The sequence below is a fragment of the Helianthus annuus genome, chromosome 16 (genome assembly GCF_002127325.2).
Source record: "Helianthus annuus cultivar XRQ/B chromosome 16, HanXRQr2.0-SUNRISE, whole genome shotgun sequence".
Lineage (NCBI taxonomy): Eukaryota > Viridiplantae > Streptophyta > Magnoliopsida > Asterales > Asteraceae > Helianthus > Helianthus annuus.
In genome coordinates, this window is record NC_035448.2 from 58,877,934 (window position 1) to 58,888,643 (window position 10,710).

General features: G+C 40.5%; 1 non-coding gene across 1 annotated transcript; it reads left to right on the forward strand.

Annotated features, from left to right (window-relative positions):
- The first annotated feature begins 8,130 nt into the window (after positions 1 to 8,130).
- On the forward strand, positions 8,131 to 8,237 carry LOC118488632. Its single transcript, XR_004885176.1, has one exon. It is a non-coding gene; the product is annotated as a small nucleolar RNA R71 (small nucleolar RNA).
- The last annotated feature ends 2,473 nt before the right edge of the window (positions 8,238 to 10,710 follow it).

Below are 10,710 nucleotides of genomic sequence, written 5' to 3' on the forward strand. Positions count from 1 at the left end.
TACTGGGGAGAAGGGCACTGTGGATTGCATGACTTGGCTGGATGAAATGGACACTGTTGTGGACATTAGTGGTTGTGCTGAAAGGGACATTGTAAAGTTTGTATCCCAGTCATTTAAGGGTGAAGCCCTAGCATGGTGGAGATCGTTGATTCAAGCTTCGGGAAAAGTTCCATTGTACAACATGTCTTGGGAGCAATTTGTTGCTCTTATCAAAGAAAATTACTGCCCTCAGCATGAGGTTGAAAAGATAGAGTCTGATTTTTTATCTCTGGTCATGAAGAACCTGGATTGTCAGGCTTATCTCACAAGTTTCAATACTATGTCAAGATTGGTTCCTTACCTAGTGACCCCGGAACCCAAGAGAATTGCACGTTTCATTGGGGGTTTGGCCCCAGAAATAAAAGCAAGCGTGAAGGCCTCTCGGCCCACTACATTTAGATCCGCAGCTGATATATCTCTGTCCCTCACACTGGACGCAGTAAGACAGGGATCACTGAGAAATACGGATGCGGAGAAAAGGAAACGTGAAGATGATAATTCACGTCGGTCGAGCAAGAAGCATAAGGGAAATCAGGATCAAAAAAAGGGGTCAGGATCTAAGAAAGGTGATCAACAATCGGGTGATAGACCCAAGTGCAAGATTTGCAAGAAGCACCATTTTGGGAGGTGCAAGTATGAGCAGAAATCCCAATCCTAGCCGAAGGCATGTGGAATTTGCAAGTCCTCGGAGCACAGGACCCTTGATTGCAAAAAGCTGAAAGATGCAACTTGCTATAGTTGCAATGAAAAAGGGCATATCAAGACCAACTGCCCAAAACTGGCAAAGAAAGCTGAGGAAGGGAAAAAGACCAACGCCAGGGTCTTTCAAATGAATGCTCAGGAGGCCATCCAGAACGACAATGTTATAACCGGTACGTTTCTCATTAATGATGTTTTCGCAAGAGTATTGTTTGATTCTGGAGCAGATAAATCCTTTGTAGATAATAAATTTTGTGAGTTGCTAAGATTGCCTGTTAAAACCTTAAGTGTGAATTATGAGGTGGAATGAGCTAATGGGACCATGGAAACAGTTTCGACTGTGTTAGATGGATGTGTCATATCCATTAGGAACCACTCTTTTCCCTTGTCCCTCCTTCCGTTAAGTTAGCCGGTTTCGATGTAGTGATAGGTATGGATTGGTTATCGCATAACCAAGCCCAGATTGTGTGTAACAAGAGGCAAGTGGTGATCAAGACCCCGTCTGGTGAACCACTTACCATTCAAGGAGATACTCAGCATGGATTGCCTGAGCAAGTGACTATGCTAAAGGCATCCAGATGTTTGAGGAAGGGCTGTGTCATTTATATGGCACAGGTGACCATTATTGAGGAGAAGCCCAAGATTGAAGATATTCCAGTCATTTCTGAATACCCTGAAGTTTTCCCGGAAGAACTACCTGGTTTGCCACCAGATAGACAAGTAGAGTTCAGAATCGACATCATTCCAGGAGCAGTGCCTATTGCAGGAGCACCATATAGGTTAGCACCAACAGAAATGAAGGAATTAAGGACGCAGTTAGATGACTTTCTAGCCAAAGGTTTCATTAGACCTAGCTCGTCTCCATGGGGAGCACCAATCTTATTTGTCAAGAAGAAAGATGGGTCGATGCATTTGTGCATCGATTACCGAGAGCTTAATAAGGTCACTATCAAGAATAGGTATCCTTTGCCCAGGATCGACGATCTGTTCGATCAGCTTCAAGGAGCAAGCTACTTTTCCAAGATTGATCTAAGGTCAGGCTACCATCAGTTGAAGGTTAAAGATGAAGATGTACACAAGACTGCATTTAGGACTCATTGTGGTCATTACGAGTTCCTTGTGATGCCTTTTGGGTTCACTAATGCACCTGCCACATTCATGGATCTCATGAATCGTGTCTGCAAGCCTTATCTGGATAAATTTGTCATCGTCTTTATCGACGACATTCTCATCTACTCGAAGAACCAAGCTGACCACGAGAAGCATCTCCGTTGCATTCTGAAACTGCTTCATCAAGAAAAGCTCTACGCTAAATTTCCGAAATGTGAATTCTGGCTTCGTGAAGTCCAATTTCTTGGACATGTTGTTAGCGAGCGTGGTATCCAAGTAGATCCCGCTAAGCTGGAAGCTGTCATGAATTGGCAGGAGCCAAAGACGCCTACAGAGATTCGCAGTTTCTTAGGACTAGCAGGATCTTACAGGAGATTTATTGAAAACTTCTCCAGAATTGCAGCACCCCTGACCTTGCTGACTCGTAACAATAGCAAGTTCGATTAGGGGCATAAGCAGCAAGAGTCATTCGACATTTTGAAGCAGAAGTTGAGTAACGCTCCAGTGTTGGCATTACCTGAAGGAACTGATGAGTTTGTGGTTTATTGCGATGCATCACACACCGGTATGGGATGTGTGCTTATGCAGAAAGGCAAAGTCATTGCCTACGCTTCGCGACAGTTAAAAGTGCATGAAAAGAATTACACCACCCATGATTTGGAGTTGGGTGCCGTTGTATTTGCACTAAAACTATGGAGGCATTATTTATATGGATCCAAGTGTGTGATCTATTCCGATCACAAGAGCCTTCAGCATCTGTTCAATCAGAAGGATTTGAATATGAGGCAGCGACGCTGGATGGAAACTTTAAATGATTATGATTGTGAAATAAGATACCATCCAGGCAAGGCCAACGTAGTCACAGATGCCTTGAGCAGAAAAGAAAGAGTGAAGCCGATAAGAATTAATGCCAAGAGCATTGAGATCAAGAACAGTTTGAATGAAAGGTTGTTAGCTGCACAAAAGGAAGCTGTGTTGGAAGCTAACTATCCCAATGAAAAGCTAGGAGTAACTGAAGAACAGTTATCCTATGGCAAGGACGGAATCCTGAGATTAAATGGAAGAATATGGGTTCCTGTTTATGGGGGACTTCGGGACGTCATTCTCCAGGAAGCCCACAGTTCCAAATATTCCGTTCATCCTGGAGCTGACAAGATGTACCAGGATTTGAAGGCAAACTATTGGTGGATAGGCTTGAAGAAGTCTATAGCTGCCTATGTAGCTAAATGTCTGACGTGTGCTCAAGTCAAGGCTGAGCATCAAAAGCCGTTAGGTTTGCTACAACAGCCAGAAATTCCCACTTGGAAATGGGAAATGGTGACGATGGATTTCATCACCAAATTGCCAAAGACAAAGAAAGGGAATGATACTATATGGGTCATAGTTGATAGACTGACTAAGTCAACACATTTCCTACCCATTAAGGAAACTTATACCTCCGACATGTTAGCCCAACTGTACGTTGATAAGATTGTTTCTCTACATGGAGTACCAGTGGCTATTATCTCTGACAGAGATACCAGATACACGTCGCACTTTTGGAAAAGTTTCCAATAGTCTTTGGGCACGAGCTTAAACTTCAGTACGGCTTACCATCCTCAGACAGATGGGCAGAGTGAGCGTACCATTCAAACTTTGGAAGACATGCTTCGTGCATGTGTGATTGATCTAGGAGGTAGCTGGGATAAGCACCTACCATTGGTCGAGTTCTCCTATAATAATAGCTACCATACCAGCATTCAGGCTGCACCTTTTGAGGCATTATATGGTAGAAAGTGTAGGACGCCCATCTGTTGGGCAGAAGTAGGAGACACTCAATTATCAGGTCCCGATATAGTCTTTGAGACAACGGACAAGATTGTCCAGATTCGCAACCGCCTAAAAGCTGCCCGGGATACGCAGAAGAGCTATGCTGATAAAAGGCAAAAACCTCTCAAGTTCGAGGTTGGTGATAAAGTTTTGCTCAAAGTATCACCTTGGAAAGGGGTGATGCGTTTTGGCAAGAAAGGTAAGTTAATCCCGAGGTATATAGTACCATTCGAGATCATCGAATGTGTAGGGTCAGTGGCTTATAAGTTAAACTTACCGGAAGAGCTCAGTGGTATTCACAATGTGTTCCACGTCTGCAATCTGAAGAAATGTCTAACTTATGAATCACTAGTCATACCACACACAAATGTGCATATAGATGAGAGCTTGAAATTTGTGGAAAAACCTGTGTCGATTGAGGACCGACAGGTAAAGAAGCTTCGAAGGAAGCATGTGCCTATTGTCAAGGTCAAATGGGATGCCCGCAGAGGTCCCGAATATACGTGGGAGTTAGAATCCACAATGAAAGAAAAATACCCTCAATTGTTTCAATAAATCTCGAGGTGGAGATTTCTTTTAAGGGGGTGAGGATGTAACACCTTGAAAATTCATGACCAATAAAATAAAGACACGTGGCATGTGAGACAAACGTGTCAGGAACCCGGATCAAAAAAAGATGTATGGTAGGATTTAAAAAGGGCGTCATGTTATTAAAATACCTCTGAACGACCCAAGGGCGACATGTTATTAAAACACCTCTGAGCGACACAAATCATAAATCCCAAGATCCATAAATCGTTCTGATAAACATCTGATATATTAGCCGGATTGTTTCTAAGATAAATAAAATTTCATTTTTATATGGAAGATAGGATTCTATAAATTGGTTGCTACAACCTTTGGCAAATAAAATCTGCATTTAAAAGAATTTCATTTGAAATTTTTATTCATGTCCAACCCTCAAGAGAATCCAAGATGAATTCTTGGAATTTCCGTCAATTGAACTTGCCACAAGGAGCCAAAACATGAAAGATCATGCAAGGCATGCAAGGGCATGAGTAATGGGTCCCACAACTGAAAGGAAGTGCATGAGATTCGGACTTGTAATGTTTCATGGTCAAACTTGGATGTTTACAAAATTTTTGGCTTCTGGCCATCGGTTACGGACCGTATGGCTTTAAGCTTACGGTCCGTAAAGTGCCTATCTGGGCGATTTCAGCAAGGGTCGGTTACGGACGGCAACTGTTCAAGCATACGGTCCGCAAGAGCTGCATACGGACCACAAAAGCTTAGGCTTACGGTCCGTAAGCCTGTCGCTGGCAGCAGAAAATGGACATCTGCCTGTTCAGCCTATTGCACCGCCTTAGTAATGTGGTTTTCGAAATCAGGGACTTGATAGGCAGTATTTAGCCACATAGGGGCACCTGGGATCATCTCACAACACATGTAGACTTCCTTGGCAAGATCTTGTGACATTTAGTTCACTATATAAGGAGCTTTAGTTGTGACCATTTAGTTCATTCATTTGCAAAGGTTCACAACATCTTCTCTGGAGCTCTCTGGACATCAAGCCAACTTCCTAGTGATCTCTAGCAGTAATTAGGACTCTTGTAAGTGTCCTTAACCTCCCTTAATCCGGTTTAGCTTAGTTAATTAGTTAAAAGTCAAACCGTCATAATTAAGGTTTGACTTCGTGATTAATTAAAATTTGTTCAGTCAAATCACGAATTAAAAATACCTTTGAGTAGGTAATTATGTGGGTAACAAACCCTTGATAGGGTATTTCCAGATTCCCATTCTAACTATGTTAATTGTCGAGTCAAAGCTTACCTTAAAAAGTCAACAAAATGTTTATCTTTCAAATTAATGCATAATTAGCAATGTAGGATACATGCAACCTGTTTGATCATTAATATAACTTGGTAATTACTGTAAGAACATGTCCCAACATGTTCAACTCGACAATTTTCAGTTTAGACCCGGTTTGGAACCGAAAGTCGCATAGTTTGACTTTCGCTTTGACTTTCAGTTCTGACCCGTTTAGGCCAAGTTTAGGATTGCCTTAAAGCTTCTTTTGGACCTAGTTACATGTTAGTATAACCCTCTGTGATTATACGGCTTGGTTCACTAGTTGTCTAATTATTATGCAAGTTTCCGTTAAATGCTCATATGTTGACCATTATGCCCAAATGACCTTAAAATGTGATTTTTGAAAATGTAAAAGAGTAGATATCTTAGTTACTGAATTATAAACTTATACCCAAAATACTGACATCAGTTTGAGGTCTAGATTATGAGTTATGCTCATTAGCGTAATTAGAAGCTTCCTTAGTAATTAATTAGCATAATTAGCATATAGCCTATCTAAACCCAAAATTTTTATATCAAACTTTATACCCACTGATATATAATAATATTTTGGGATTTTTGGAGATTTTTATTTATTTTTAGGCGGAGCATAACTTAGAGTTTTAAGCTTAATTCGGTTATTGTCGGTTTTACCCTTTTTGGCTATAAAATGAGTTTTATAAATCCTTTTGACCTCAAACATTTTTCTACTGATTTATTATGTTAAAATAATTATGTTGAACCTTCTGGAAATATTAAAAATATCGGCTTTTTATACAAAACCCGGAAATGGCTCCAAATCGCCTTTTTAGGCGTTTTTACGACATAATATGTATCAAAACTAGTTTATATGTATAAGGGTTGATACCTACTGATATATTCAGTAAATTTTTATATTATAACAGTAAACTAAAGTTTTAAACTCAGGTTTCCAGTTTTGACCTTTTGGGCTTATGTGAAATTACCAAAATGCCTTTCGGTGCATAGGATGGTTATAATTAATAAAATTCACATATATATGATACTCTACTGTTATAACATAATAAATTAAGTATAATTACTGATTTATTCAGATATGTAACTCAGGTTACTAGTTTAACTCTTTTATACCCTTTAAAATGACTAAATTACCCTTTCGGGGCATAGTTCGAGTTAAAAACCACTTTGGGCATAATAGGACCTATCTTACTGATATAACAACATATTTAGTGCATATTAACTCAGGAAACTTGTATATAATTATTATGGTTACTCGTTACGCACTTTCGCGTTCGGATCGGCTTATGTAACTAGTTTACACATATTAGCCGAAACGGGTCAAACCATATCTTTTTGTCTCAAAACCCAGAATGTGATTATGTTACCCATATCAAACAAGCATGCAAGCTTGTCAGGTAAAAAAAACCACATTCTAAACCGGTTTTCGCCTTTCATGCGATTGAACCGTGTACATCCTTAAAAACTAACCGGTCTAAGCTTAGGCTAAATTAAAGACCCGTTAGGATTCTAATAGGTTATTATAAACCTTCGTTCCAGAATAGGAGATCCAGTAAAAGAAACTTGCACTTGCTTGTTGTGGTTTGTGCTTGCTCAGGTAAATACTTTTAACTTATTTTCCCTTATACGGGCTTGGGGTACGGTATATAAAATACCGCTTGGTCGGGCATTTGACCTTAATCGATTAGTGGTTAAGTATTATCAAGATGGCCCGTTTGAAAATTTGTTTTGTTTGTTTTACGCCTTTGGGAGTTTAATGACCATGTCCCGGATATCCTTGGCATCATTCATGAAATGGTCACGACCTTGACACGCAGGTGTAGGCGTACACCCGACAGTGTGTCCATAATTATTAAGGTATTCCCGCTGGTTTCCCGCCGCGGGTTTATACTATGTGGTGTGTCTATTAATCTTAAACCCGACACGAACCGGGCGACTAAACGCATAACAAACATGTAATTCTTTTACAAGTTTAAACTTGATTAATTATCCCAAGTTATAAAAAGTTTTGTGCCATGTGCATTCAAATCAATTTTCATAAAATGTTTTCAAAATGAGTTAGTTAAATTGTATTTACCAGTGTAAACTGACGTATTTTCCCCAAAAAGATTAAGTGCAGGTTCTACACGAAATAGGTTGGCCTCTTTTTAGCATCGTTTAGAGTCTCGCAAGCTTGGATGCAATGAATCTGTTGAACAAATCTCTTTTTTATTTTGATCCGCCTGTGAATCTGTTTCGACTACTTGTGATACTTGGATATTACAATTTGTTGGTTGAAATAAATCTATCTTTTTGCTTCCGCTGTGCATTTATAATTTGTGTTGTTTGACTATGATGATATCAACTACGTCACGATACTCCCCCACCGGGCCCACTGGTGACACGTGGAAAATAGGGGTGTGACAATTACCATCATCAACTGCATGCACTTGAGTTTGGGTAATGGCCGGTCGTGCTTTGCTTGATGCTTGAGCTTTTCTCTTTGATGTAATGGCCATTTGTTCCAAGAACTCCCAATCGTCATGCTCATAGTTTGTTCCAAAAGTCCCATTTGTGATGGGCATTAGATCTCGCGCATCTTCGGCACACAACCTCTCGTGAAAAGCATTCATCAACTCCTAAAGTTTAATTTCATGGTGAGGGAAATTCTTGATCATCATATTGAAACGCTCAAAGGCTTCATGAAACATTTCGCCTTGTTGTTGTTGAAAACTCCTCAACCCCTTCCTAGCATCGTTTGTCTTTTGGGCGGTGTAAAACTCATCTAAGAAAATTTGTTGCATTTCCCCCCCCCCCCAAGTATAAATAGATGCTGAAGGCAAAGTGTAGAACCACTTCTTTGCCTTATCCTCCAATGAAAATTGAAATAAGACCAACTTAACATCATCGGCTGAAAAACCTTGACTCCCAAGAGTATTGCAAATTGAGTCACAGGCCTCCAAATGGAAATAAGGTTCCTCCGTTGCTAGACCCTTATATTTCGGCAAACTTTGCAAAGAATTCGTTCTCACTTCAAAAGTTCTTCCTTGGTCGTTGTGAGGAATAACTACCGGTGAAGGATTATGAGTAATCACCGGCCTGAAATGTGCTTCAGTACCTCTTGCATGATCTCTAAGATGCCTTCTTGGTACACCCACACGACCCCTTGGACGCATAGGACCCATTGGTCTAGGCCTATGCCCTTGTGGTGCTAATGGTTGTTGAAATTTTTGTTGTGGCATCGGTGGTTGTTGAATTGGCCTTTGAAGTTGTGGGCGTGCATTTTGTGGCCTAACTTGTTGCAATGGTATAGGTTGTTGAACATGTGGCCCTTGTGGCCTTAGCCTAATGTGTTGTGGTATGAGTTGTTGTTGTTGTTGCACTCCACCAACACTTGGCATTCCCTGAAATTGACCTTGCACATAACCAAAGTCTCCTTGATCTCTATCACCCCCAAAAGCATACCCATCTTCATCAAAACCCTCAAATTCCTCATATCCCTCATCATAACCATCTCCTTGAATTCCCGAAGATTGCCCAAATGGAAGAGTTGAGTACTGAAAACCCGACTGGTTTGATGGTCGAAACGATGAAGCATGGACAATGGTCGAGTTTGGTGCTATGGTATAGTTTGAATATGATGGACCCGCACCCGGGAAGAAATGGGATAATGGTGGAATAGTAGTAGAAGGGTTGAAGGTAATGGTTGGTTCTTCCTGAGTGGTAATGGGTTGTGTGGTGTTGGTTGGTGTGACATTTTAAAGTATGGTGGGTTCAGTGGTAGTGGTTGGAAGGGTGGTGTTTGGTGAAGGTTGAGTGGTTGTGGGTATAAATGGTGGAGCAATTTCACCCGTAGTGGGTGGTGGTGGTGGTGGATCCCGATCCATGTATCTCAGTGGTGTAATCGGTGTAATTGGTGTTGTTGGTGAATCGCTGATTGTATTTTCCCTTAACAAAATCCTGTTTGCTCGCAAAGTTCGTTTGATTTCCGGATCAAATGCTAATGGTGAAAGCTTGTGAGAGCTTCCAGTACGCATGCACCTGTAAATACCTGCACACTAACACACCCCGCGTAAACCAGAAAAATAACAAACTTAAAGGAACAAAAATAACACACGTTGCGCACTACTCCCCGGCAACGGCGCCAAAATTTGACGTGATTGTCGTGGTACACGCAAATTTAATCCAAATTACAACTAATAGCTAGCGGTAAGTGGGTATCGAACACAGGGAGTTTGTGGAATATGTGGTATTTAGAGGTGTATCTGAGTTAACTAAAATTAAACTAATTGCACTAGAAAGTAAATTCAAGAGTTGGATTGTTGGTTTGATTGTTAAAACTAAGATTACCAATTAAATTTCAAAATGAAAATTGAGTTTGTAAACACTTTAGAGACAAATGACCATCCTAGGTTTCCGGTTTGCTTCAACGTTTGTGTTATCATCCACTAGAAAGAACTACATAGACATAGTTCATGTGTAATTACTTGTTGTGATAAAGGCGAACAAAGTACTCAGATTCCTAGAACGTGAGGTTGTTACCCGATGACCAATTAACCCTTACCCAATCCTAATTCTACCCATGATATCTCGATTGCCAACGACACCAAGAACGTATGGTTTCAAACTAGAATATTATAAGAATCAACAATTTACAAGCAAGTAATCACACACCACAATAAACAAAATATAAATAACGTTTACCATTCTAGAAATATAGAATCAAAACACAACCGTCTCAAACAAACCTTCAACCTAGGATGATCACAATGAAATTAGCCGGACATAGTTTGGTTGATCATCATAACATCCAAATTAGAGTTCATAAGCATCAACAACAATAACCAAATGTTTTTCAATGTTTTTAACCAGCTAGAACCAGCAAAAATCGCCCCTAAGACGATAAGAAAACGTCCAATGATGAATGCCAATCAAAAGCCACCATAAAGCACCTTAAAAATGGGAGCTACACTTTTCCTCGCAGCCTCCACCGTAATTTACGGTATCCACCGTAAATTACGGTGGACTTCATAATCTTACGGTAGAAATACACTGAGTTACGGCAGGAACATATGACTTTCAGGGCCACCGTAAATTATGGTGGCCACCGATCGGGCGACACGGTTGTCCAAATTGCTCGAACTTCGCTCGTCGCTCGCTCAAAATATTTACTGCTCGGAAAATGCTCGCTTGATTTGTGGCTCGGTTTTAAATGAGCCGCTCCGCTCG